Source organism: Benincasa hispida, chromosome 7, assembly GCF_027475165.1.
Source record: "Benincasa hispida cultivar pf3 chromosome 7, pf3_genome.v1.1, whole genome shotgun sequence".
Classification (NCBI taxonomy): domain Eukaryota; kingdom Viridiplantae; phylum Streptophyta; class Magnoliopsida; order Cucurbitales; family Cucurbitaceae; genus Benincasa; species Benincasa hispida.
Genome location: NC_143484.1, coordinates 16,267,569 through 16,280,144, shown reverse-complemented (window position 1 = coordinate 16,280,144; position 12,576 = coordinate 16,267,569). Strand labels below are relative to the sequence as shown.

The following is a 12,576-nucleotide window of genomic DNA, read 5'->3' as shown; positions in this document are numbered from 1 at the left end:
TTTACATAGGATGCCCCCATTTTCATGTCTCCACATGAACGGTTTAGGATCACATCGTTTGTACTAACGACAAAATGGGTCGAATCCATAGTGTCCCCAGAATAAGGCGCCCAACCTTATTCATATACTATAGACCATTTTGGCTATATATATTTGAACTTGATCCACATTTATGTCACTACATAAAGTTCAAACTTAAACTTAATAGCCTCAGATCTTTAGTTTATTGGATTCATGAATATAGAAAAACTTTCAATAATAGCTTTATTGAACAAGAATATGATATTGCAAACTATGAGTTTTAGGAAATAAAATCCAACAAACTCCCACTTGGACTAAAACTCCTAGTAGGATCAAACGATGTTGAATTTAACTGTGAGAAATTAATATTACATATGAGTACAATAAACATATGAATACAATAAACTAGGGCATTCACGCCCAACATAATCTCTCACTTGTCCTAGTTTAAAAACACCGTGGACCTAAACACTGTAGGTGACCCTCAAAAACTTTAGCCATGAGGGTTTTTGTAAAAGGATCAGCAATGTTTTGATCAGAAGATATCTGGGTCACTACAATGTCACCACGATGTACGATTTCCCGGATAAGGTTGTACTTGTGTTCGATGTGCTTTCTCCGTTTATGGCTTCGAGGTTCTTTTGAATTTGTAACTACACCACTGTTGTCACAATACAAGGTGATGGGTAGATGCATATTTGGAACAACTTCCAAATCTGTCAAGAATTTCCTTAGCCATATTGCTTCTTTTGCTACTTCGCAAGAAGTACTTATTCAGCTTCCATTGTAGAGTCAGCTATACAGGTCTGTTTTACGCTTCTCTACACTACTGCTCCTCCGTTAAGAGTGAACACTGATCCAGATGTAGACTTTCTAGCATCTTTATCAGTTTGGAAATCAGAGTCAGTGTATCCAGTAAGGATCAGATCCTTAGCACTATACACGAGCATATAGTCCCTAGTTCTCCTGAGATACTTTAAGATGTTCTTAACGGCAGTCCAATGATCATGTCCAGGATTAGATTGGTATCTACTGACGATCCCTACTGAGTAGCATATGTCAAGTCTAGTACATAACATTGCATACATCAGGCTTCCAACTGCGGAGGCATAGGGAATATTTCTCATATCTTCAACTTCTTGAGGTGTCTTAAGACATTGTTCTTTTGACAGATGAATTCCATGTCTAAAAGGCAACAGACCCTTTTTGAAATTCTGCATTTTATATCTAGACAACATTTTGTCTACATAAGATGCTTGAGACATGGCTAGTGTCCTATTCTTGCGATTCCGAACAATTTGGATCCCAAGAATATACTGCGCATTTCCTAAATCTTTCATTTGGAATTGTGTATCTAGCCATTTCTTGACGTCAGTAAGATATCCTACATCATTCCCATTGAGTAGAATATCATTGACATATAAAACTAAGAACGCTATAGTAGAATTGATGATCTTTTTGTAAACACAAGGCTCGTCAACATTCTGTTCAAAGCCATAAGATTTGATCGCAGTATCAAATATTATATTCCAAGATCTAGAAGCTTGTTTCAACCCATAAATGGATTTTTGAAGCTTACAAACCTTTTGTTCTTGACCCTATGTAATAAACCGCTCTGGTTGAGCCATATAGATATTTTCTTCAAGATCGCTATTTAGAAAGGATGTCTTGACATCTATCAACCAAATTTCATAGTCATAAAATGGATAAGAGTATTCTAATCGACTTAAGCATGGCAACGAGAGAGAAAGTTTCTTCATAGTCCACACCCTCTCTCTGGGTATAACCCTTTGCCACAAGTCAAGTCATAAAAGTCTGTACTTTACCGGCTTGGTCTCGTTTTCTCTTGTAGATCCACTTATAACCAGTTGGTTTTACATCATTTGGTTGATCTATAAGTTTCTAGACAGAATTGAAGTACATAGACTCCATTTCGAGGTCCATGGCTTTGATCCATTGATCACGGTCCACATCTCTCATCGCCTGTTTATAGGTCGATGGATCCTCTGTGCCGTCATCAGGTATGATGACTTGTGTTTCTGTTAAACCCATGTAACGGTCAGGTTGATGAAAAACCCTCCCACTATGTCGAGGCATTCTCAACTTTTGAGAAGGATGTGACTGACTTGATGTACTAGTTTTATCTATTACTTTAGTAGATGAACTAGCTTTATCTGTAGCGTCTTTGGAAATTTCATTCAATACTACTTTATTGCGAAGTTGATGACTTCTTATGTGGCCTTCCTCTAAGAATGTGACATTTGTCGATACAAATACCTTATTCTCTTGAGGATGATAAAACAGATCACCCCTTGTTTCCTTTGGATAACCTACAAATAGGCATAATTTTGAACGATGTTCCAATTTCTTGGGATTTTGTACCAACCCATGTGCTGGGCAACCCCAAATTCTAAACTGACTTAAACTACTGTTATGCCCTTTTCATAGCTCATAAGGTGTTTCTGAAACACTTTTAGAGGGAACGTTGTTCAAAATATGGACAACAGATTCAAGTGCATATCCCCAAAAGGAATCAGGCAATTGAGCATAGCTCATCATAGAGCGAACCATATCTAATAAAGTTCGGTTTCTTCTTTCTGATACACCATTCTACTGAGGCGTACTAGGTGTAGAGAGTTGTGACTGGATCCCGTTTTCTATCAAATAGTCTTGGAATCGTATGTCCATATACTCTTCACCTCGATCTGATCAAAATTGTTTTACCTAATTCATTCTCAACTTCAGCTTTATATTCTTTGAACTTTTCAAGAGAATCAGACTTGTGATGAAGCAGGTAAACATGACCATACCTTGAATAATCATCAATAAAACTGATGAAATATTCATACCCACCTCGAGCCTTGACATTCATTGGTCCATAAAGGTCCGAATGTACGAGCTCTAAGAGCACTTCGGCTCTAAGACCTTTTCTAGTAAAAGATCTCTTGGTCATCTTTCTTTCAAGATAGGATTCACATGGAGGTAAAGAGTTATCTTCTAACTGACTTAAAAGTCCACTCTTGACCAATCACCCAATCCTATTGAGATTTATGTGACCAAGTCTAAGGTGCCATAGATAGGCATTGGAAGAAACCTTTTGTTTTTTATTCTGAGTTTCTAATGTTCTAAACATTTCAGTATTTAAAAAAAAAAATTCTCTAGTTGGTCTTAACTTATATAAGTTGTCTTCAAGTGTAGCAGAACAAATTTGAATACCTTTACAAAAAATGAACGCATCATTTATATTAAAAGATATTGTATATAATTGTTCTATAATACAAGCAATAGATATCAAATTCCTCTTCATAAGAGGTGCATACAAAACATTTTTAAGTACTAGATATCTATCTTCAAAAGACAACTTCAGATCTCCTACTGCTTCAGCTGAGACAACCTCATGTTCTAACTTTGAGGGTTATCTCACCTTCTTCAAGCTTTTTCCAAGAACTAGTTTCCTGAAACGAGAAACAAATATGATTGGTGGCTTCTGAATCTAGTATCTAGGTTGAAGTATCATATTCCACTAAACATGTTTCAACGACCAGTAAATCATATTTACCTTGTGCCGTTTTCTCAACTTTCTTCTCTGCAAGGTACTTCAGACAATTTCTCTTCCAATGCCCGTTTTGGTTACAGTGGAAATATTTTCCTTTATCTGTATCCTTCTTTCCCTTCTTTATCTTGGGAGCCTGCCCTTTTCCCTTCTTTTTCATTTGAGCTTTAGAGGGTCTAGCTTTGGCTTTAGAGAATGATCCTCTTAAAAACTTTTTCTTAGTGGTAGCAACATTTGCTTCCACTTCCTTCCCCTTACCTAAAGTAAGGTTTTGGAATCGCTGGAGCTCGTTGAGAAGGGTAGTGAGGTTAAATTATATCTTATTTAAAGACGCATTTGTCTCGAAAAGTATAAAACTCTTCGGAAGAGATTGTAAGATAAAGCTAAACTGGTTAGACTCATCAATGGGTCCACCATTTACTTCAGCGATATTGAAGTACATCATCATGTCCAGGACATGTTCTCTAACAGAGGTCCCCTCTTTCATCCACTTCGTGTAAATGTGTTTACTTGCCTCGTGTCTAAGGGACCATGATGGTTGCCCAAACATTTCTCTTAATGAATCTATTATCTCTTTAGCCGTAGCTAAGGATTCATGTTTCTTTGCCAAAACATCAGACATGCTGGCAAGAACGTAAACACGGGACTTTTCATTGGCTCTGACCTATCGATCGTATGCTTCCCGAACAGTTCGGTTAGCATTTGAGGCTGGGGCTTGAGGACATTCCTCAGTTAAGACAAATCTTAAATCGTCAACTACTAGTATTGTGTTTCTCTTAATGAATCTAGGTGATAGATCCATGTATAACTCTTATACTGGATTTTTAACCTATGATGTCTAGGTGATAAACAAATTTTATTACCTCACATCTCTCACGCATGCTCATTAAAACTAGGTTATTTGACTTAGACGCCAGTTTGATATCCAGGTAGGAGGTGTTCCGTAAACCGTCATCTTAAGAACCCCCAACCTTAGACAAGATCTCCTTGGGTAAGTAAATAACTCTTTGTTTAACAAGTAATCGACCTATTCTAACTCTTTAGAAAAGCCGATTAAAATTGTACCAATTTAATCCTAGGTGAGCATGCGACTTTTACTTTTGTTATAGATTTTAAAGTCTAGGTTATTTTATAAAAATTATGAAATAAAATTACAACCATTATAACCCTAGAATCATACATCTATAACATACATTCATACTTGATTATGAAGCTTTAATATAACACTTTATATAAAAAAAAAAAACTTAACATGCATACTATATACATTATAACAATTATAACATATATCAAATGCATGTACATGTTTACCTATTGTGGGATTTTAAACCTATATGGCATACTATATGCACAACAAGATTCAAAATTTAATTAAAACATACATCAACATGCATAATTAATTAAACACCCTAAAATGGATTGGTTTTGGCTCTTAAATTAAGCTAACAACTAAATTATTGCAATAATAATTTGGTGTAGTACAAAAAACAACTCTTGAACAAGCTTCAAACACTCGAACCAGCCCAAAAACTCCAAAAATTAGGCTGAACCGGTCAAACTGGCTCAACTGGACCGGTCTAGACGTCTGGACCGGCTGGTCAACTAATGCAGGGGCGGTCAACGAAAGCCGCGGGGCGCGGGTTGGGTCGACGGAGGCAGAATGGGCGCGAGCAGGTGGAAGCGGAGCAAGCGGGTCGGGTCGACGAAGGCAGAGCGGGCGCGAGCAGGCAGGAGCGGAGCGGGCAGGTCAGATCCACGGAGCGGGGCAGCGTGTGAGCTAGGCGCACGTGCGAGAGAATCCGGGTCAGAGCGCTCAGGTTGGGGGTCGGGTCTGGGAGCATTCTCTCGGGTCTGGTGGCTATTTCGGGTCTATGAACAAATTATCTCCATTTTTAAGGTTGTTCTCTCTCCTGGAATCAAGCAATTACAACCTAATTTCAACTTTAATGACTCCAACAAATTTACAGACCCTTTTTCATACGTTAATGCTCATAAACATGTGAGCAATTACAAATTAATACTACAAAAAAAAAAACTTAATTTAATTGTCAAAACCTAAAAAACCATTTTAGTTTCCAATCTCAATTTTATCTAATAAATTTATACCCACCACATGCAATTGGGTAAAATTATAACACGTTCTGATACCACATGATAGAAAAGCCGGCATGCGCAGCGGAAATGAGAATCAATTTTACTCTAATTGCCCAAATTAAACATGAAACCCAAAAGAATTGATTAGGGTTATTTTGAAATAATACCTTTGAAGCTCCCGAAACTCGTCTATCTCCGCTCGAACACAAACTGGACAACCACTAGAGCTGACCTACTATCCTCTGGACTCAGAACCGGGTTGTGGGACCCGATGGATGAAGAACCCGAGAGAGAGAAAAAGAGATGGAAATAGTATAGTGAAATTGGGTTGGGTTTGATTTTTTTTTTCAGCCCAATTTTAAAAACTAATTTTGCAAAATTTTCAAAAATCTTTAATCTAAAAACACAAGCCCATATTTATAGAAAAGGGCCATGCAAAATTGGCACTATTTTGTTAGTGGAATTATCCAACAAAAGTTTGGATTTTCCCACTAACTTTAGTCAAAGGGCAAAATAATCATTTGGTCAAAGTCAAACTTTGACCAAAATGTCAACATTTTAACTTTTTATGATTTTTTCCGTATTGACTTATTTTGACCTCTTGATCATAAATCCACATTTATTTTCTCGAAATTCAAATCACAATTGAATATAAGGTTGGTCAAAGTTTGACTTTTCAAAGTCAAAAGTCAATTCTTTGACTTTTTACATCTTTGACCATTTCCATTATTTTCAAGCTTTCGAATATGAACGTATTCATATTCTTGATATTTAAATACATTTAAATATTAAAGTTGTATCTCTAAACTCAAAAACCGATCACTATATCACATATACTTTCGGTTTCTCTCTCTTCAACTAATTCGAACAATTCGAATTATTCTATCATACTGTTCTAAGTTTATTCCATATGAGCTAGTAGGGGAACCTGATGAACCTATAGATTATGGGCTCCAACGATCCGAGATTAGCTAGCTAAACTCTTTAGATGGAGCTAATCAACATTCATTAACTAACGGGTCTTTCCACTATAGTCCCGTAGTTGCACTCTCCTCACTATAGATATATTTGTGTCCATTTGATATAACCATGTTTAGTAAGTTAATCCTTCATAGGTTGTTCATAATCTCGATTGGGTCATAAAAACTATTTTACCCCCAAGACTACATCTTATTCCTTAAGTTCCACTGATCCTCTAATGAACAATTGGTTTAAGGTCCAACCTATAAACCGACCCCTCTCGGGCCAATGAGAGGGTGAGGCCCCTTATTCAAGACCTGGATTCAGTACTAAAGGGAACAACCTATCTACTATCCCTATAACGGGTAGGAGTGAATTCCGTCTTGCACCCTATGTTCTCAACTATCCACCTGATCTTACCCCTGAAATGGGAGGCTTATTGGGCCAGCGATAATAAGCTGCCCTCACCTACGCAGATCTAAGGATAATTCTGAGTGAACGAGAGTTCATAGTTAGCTCAAGATTAACATTAAGTTATCTAGGTCATCAATTAACGAAATAGTCAGTTTTATACATTAAACGGAATTTAGAACGTAAAAGTGACTATTTTATGGTTCAGTCTTATGTAAACTCTTTACATAGGATGCCCCCATTTTCATGTCTTCACATGAACGGTTTAGGATCACATCGTTTGTACTAACTACAAAATGGGTCGCATCCATAGTGTCCTCAGAATAAGACGCCCAACCTCCTTATTCATATACTATAGACCATTTTGGCTATATATATTTGAACTTGATCCACATTTATGTCACTACATAAAGTTCAAACTTAAGTTTATTGGATTCATGAATATAGAAAGACTTTCAATAACAACGTTATTGAACAAGAATATGATATTACAAACTACGAGTTTTAGGACATAAAATCCAACAAGGATGTAACAGCTTCACTAATTCTAGCTTCCATTGCCTTTTCATCAATTTGGGTCACAGGCGGATTTGGAGCTGTCGGAACAATCTAGCTACTTTCGGCTCTCTCTGCTTGCACTTCTTCTCTAACTGTCTTTCTTGTTCTAGGTTTAGGTGCCATGTCCTATCATGAATTCATATGTTAACTAGCTATTTCTGGGTCTTTCTCAGAAATCATGCATTTAAAATACTACATCACTGTTCTCATATATACGTTGAAACTTTCATTAGTAGAATGTACCTAGCGATGACGAGGGATCCATTACTGGGCTATAGGGACTATCTAGACTCACGTAGTAAGTCAGTCTATAGAACCCAAAACATGGGCTCTGATACCAACTGTAACGACGTGACCCTCTAGGACATCGGTTAGGCCGTTACTAAAATACATGCATGCATGGAACTTAAAACGACACTTTTTTATGGTGAAACAAATGCTAAATAGATAAGGGAATTCAAAAGTCCTTTATTAAATGCAAATATTAAAAACAATAATAGGGTACCCATAAATCATAAAGATTAATAAATAAGTATGAAAAACAATTCTCAATAATAAGTTTCAAACATCAAAACTGAAAAATTTAGCAAAAACATGAAGGAAATCCAACTCTTATGAGCGGAAGCATAAAAACTGGTAAAACTGGTCCTAGTGGCTCGATCATGGATTCCGCTTGTCATTCGCCGGCACGTCCCTACTCTTACCTAAAACAACAACATGAGAAAGAATGAGTATAAAATACTCAGTAAGTAACCCCAACACTGGGGTCAGGCTAGGCATCTATGTCTTCCAGATACCTACCTCTGGTGAAACATATAAATTGCTCTAGTCCTCATGGGACACATATACACATGAAATAAAAAGGAGATTGAGTTCTATCCTACTGTAGTTAAGTATGCCCACTACCTCTGGTGAATCCCGAAGGAAACACAATCATGTGAATATCGAAGGAGACATAAATTGGTGGATGCCGAAGGAAACACAAACTGGTGAATCCCGAAGGAAATACAAACTGGTGCATCCCGAAGGAAACACAAACTAGTGAATCCCGAAGGAAACACAAACTGATGAATCCCGAAGGAAACACAAACTGATGAATCCCGAAGGAAACACAAACTGGTGAATCCCGAAGGAAACACAAACTGGTGAATCCTGAAGGAAACACAAAATCTAATGGGCATATAACTAATCAGTAAGGACACTTGCACAGTCTCAACATCATAATTATCACTATATGAATCTATGACATATATATATACCTCAACATCATGGCTCTACAACATACACATATACCTCAACATCATCAGATCAAATACAACCATATGAAATCGCATAACATCTCATGCTAGCATTCAAGTATCTATGTTCACAAATAAATATTTCAGATCTCGTACTAGAACATACATTGGTCATACTATACTATGAGCCTATCATGCTGTCATTCTGCCATAACATTCATTTATCATGCTAGCATACATCTAATGCCTGGCCCGCGGGCAGTTCCAGTAGTAAGATTACTTACCTCGAAGCCAAGTTCAGATATTAATTCAAGCTAATGATCTCCAACAAAATAAACCTTGAATTAAGTCCCCTAATACAAACATAATTCTAAATTTCAGTCTTTGGAATCATGATCCAACATACAAATTTAATCAGACAGTCACCAAAACTTACCCAAACGAAACTCGCAAGATTTCGACTCCAAAATTTCCTCTTAGCAGATTTTAAAACTCATACCAAAACACCAATATGAACATGATCGAAAATCAGTCTCCTTCTCGATGAGCAACGTCCCCAAAATCCTTTGAATCTCGCTTCTGAAAGTCCAAACATAACGGATTTTAACCAAAATTATTCCAAAACAAACCACACAAAAACTTTTAGGAAAACACCTAAAATCTTACCCAAAAGAGATGTGACAGCAACCACAACGGCAGTAGGAGCTTGGCGGTGCTAGACAGAGAAGCGTCGCCGGACGAAGAAGTGGCGTCGGACAACTTGGCGAATTGGCAATGACACCGAACCCATGAATGAAGGAGGACGCACAAAACCTTAGATCTGGCACCTGCAGACGGCTAAGAGTCAACGACAACCAACGCGACGTGAGCGAAAGCATGCGAAACTCCGGTGCAAAGAGTCGGCGGTGAGGAGAGGCACGAACACACGACTGAGAAGGGAAAGATCTCAGTTTGGGTTGTCGATGCTCACGAACGGCACTGTTAGGCAAGTTGCACGGAATAGGTCAGCCGGGAGACGACGCTAAGCAACTCGAAGGGTGTGGCGGCTAGGGTTTACACGAAAATAGGGAGGGGCAGACGGTATAAAAGGAAGAAGAAGAAGAAGAAGAAGGAGATTTTGATTTTTATAAAAATAATAATATTATCAAACTAACAAAAATGGAAATAAAATAAGCTTCCTTTTATTCCCTTCCTTTTTCCATTTTAATTCATCAACTTCCTTTCTTTCCCAAAAATGAAAATAAAACCTGCCATTACTTTCTAAATTAAACAATTTTGTAAGATCCAAAAATTAAATTCCTACACTTACACTTGGACTCCGAAATTCCAAAAAAGCCCTCCACTAACAAAAATTACTAAAATTACATTAATACTAAAGAAAAAAAATACGGGATGTTACAGTGCGGGGTACATGATTGTGTAGTAAAAGCCAAGTGTTCGTTTATGAAAGCGTGGACGATCATCTATGAAAAGGTAAGTGTTCGTTTATGAAAGCATGGACGATCGTTTAGGAAAATGCGAACGCAGGTGTGCGATTGATTAGTAAGCGGGTGCTATCGTATAGGCTCTCAAATACTAAGCAATAGAATGCTAACACACCGTGAGCAATTATGCGTGTCTCGTGTAAAATGAAAACTATTTTCATTTTATTCTTCAATTACTAGAACTGAATTAAACTTCGCACTAACGCATGAATTCGGACAAAACGCCAGCCAATTATCTCATAACTGTCCAAAAAATAAATTAATAAATATAATCATATTATATTCATAACCTATAGTTTGATATCATATATCAACTATAGTGTTTTCTCCTTTACTTGATATAAATCATATTTATATCCATTTTCCTCCAAAATAATGTATCTCATACATTTAGTCAATCATATCATATATAATTAATCAATTCAATTATATCATATATAATCAAACTCCCTCTTGTTAATTTGAACATTTCAAACTGACCCAAAAACTGATTCTCAACTTGTATCCAAGCTATCAAGGGGACCTTATGGACCTATGGCTCGAAGCTCCAATGGTACGTGAATAGCTAACTAAACTCTTTGGCCACGAGATCCACCATCCGTTAACTGCCAAACATTCCACTAAAGACCGACAACTGAACTCTTCTTACCACAGATATATTTATGTGTCCATCGGATATAACCAATCATGAGTACGATAACCTTTCACAGACGCTCGTAGGTATAGTTGGGTCAATTTACCATTTTTCCCCTATAGTTACATCTCACTCCTTAAGTACCACTGATCCCTCTAATGAACAATACAACATAGTCCAACTATATGTGAACACCTCTCGGGCCATGAGAAGGTGTGTAGCGCCACATCATTCACACTTTGGAATCAACCCTTAGGGAGCTATCTATCTATTTACCCTTGCTTCGGGAAGGAGTGAATTTCATCTTGTGTAGCTGAGTTTCTAGCTCCCAAATTAGACAAATCCCCAAAGTGGTAGGTTTTAGTCGGCGGCCTGGCTACTCGCACCCATGCAAATCAAAGGACTGTCCTCAATGGCAAGAGTTCCCAACTCATTCAGGATTGAGGTCATTTTACCTATGGTCATCCTAGTGAAGTGAATTCTTTGTCATGAACGGTGTTATATAACTAGATGTTAACACTTCATGGTTAGATCTTATACCTGTGGTCATCTTTGTATAGGACGCCCTCGCTCGCATGTCCCCTACACGAATGATCAGGTATAGACCATCTATGACAAGTCACAACACTTATAACTATTCCACAAAGCGGGTCGCATCCGTAGCATTACCAGGATAAGGTTTTCCTCCTATATTCATATACTACAGACCATTTTGGTTATCACTCAAGATATGATCCACTTGTATCTCACCACATACATGCTTGAGTCACATACAGATAACCAGGGATTTTATGTTTATTGGTTTGTGGTAAATCAAATAAATCAAGCAAATGAACAAAAATACAAGATGTGAAGAAAATATCATATATTAACAACACAAGCGTTTGTACAAACTGTTTACAAACTATAGGACACGAGACTTTAGGGCATCAACCCCCACAATCTCCCACTTGTCCTAAAGCGAAGTGGGGTGTACAAAAACAAGTACAAAACAATAAACTATGGCATAAAAGCCCAATACAAAAAAATCTCCCACTTGCCCTAGTCTAGCCGCAGGTGGTCCCCTTGACCCTTGCTCTGAAGGTGACCCTCAAACACTGTAGCCGTGAAAGCCTTCATAAATAGGTCAACAACATTGTGATCTGAAGCGATCTTTGTAATGTTCACATTCCCTCGATGCACTATCTCGTGAATCACATTCCCTTGTTGCGCTTGTGACTCCTAGGCTCCTTGGAGTTCGTCACAGCCCCACTATTGTCACAAAAGAGGGTGATTGACCTAGACATATCTGGAATAACGTCCAGTTCTGTGAGGAACTTCCTGAGCCAGACGACCTTCTTAGCAGCTTCGCAAGCCGCTACGTACTCCGCCTCTATAGTGGAGTCGGTGATGCACCCCTGCTTAGTGCTTCGCAACACTACAGCTCCTCCGTTAAGAGTAAAGACTGACATTGAACTGGACTTGTGAGAGTTTTTATCAGTCTGAACGTCAGAATTTATGTATCCACTAAAGATCAAATCCCTAGATCCATACACGAGCATGTAGTCCCTCGTTCTCCGAAGATACTTGAGGATATTCTTCACTGCGGTCTAGTGACCCTGGCCTGGGTTAGACTGATACCAA

At 37.9% G+C, this 12,576-nt stretch overlaps 1 long non-coding RNA gene across 1 annotated transcript; it reads right to left on the bottom strand.

Moving 5' to 3' along the window:
* Positions 1–4,885: 4,885 nt before the first annotated feature.
* LOC120082073 (uncharacterized) lies at positions 4,886–9,989 on the bottom strand. Its single transcript, XR_005483032.2, has 5 exons — positions 9,502–9,989; positions 9,272–9,414; positions 9,120–9,188; positions 5,836–8,301; positions 4,886–5,484 (listed from the first exon to the last, which is right to left on the bottom strand). It is a non-coding gene; the product is annotated as an uncharacterized LOC120082073 (long non-coding RNA).
* Positions 9,990–12,576: the final 2,587 nt, after the last annotated feature.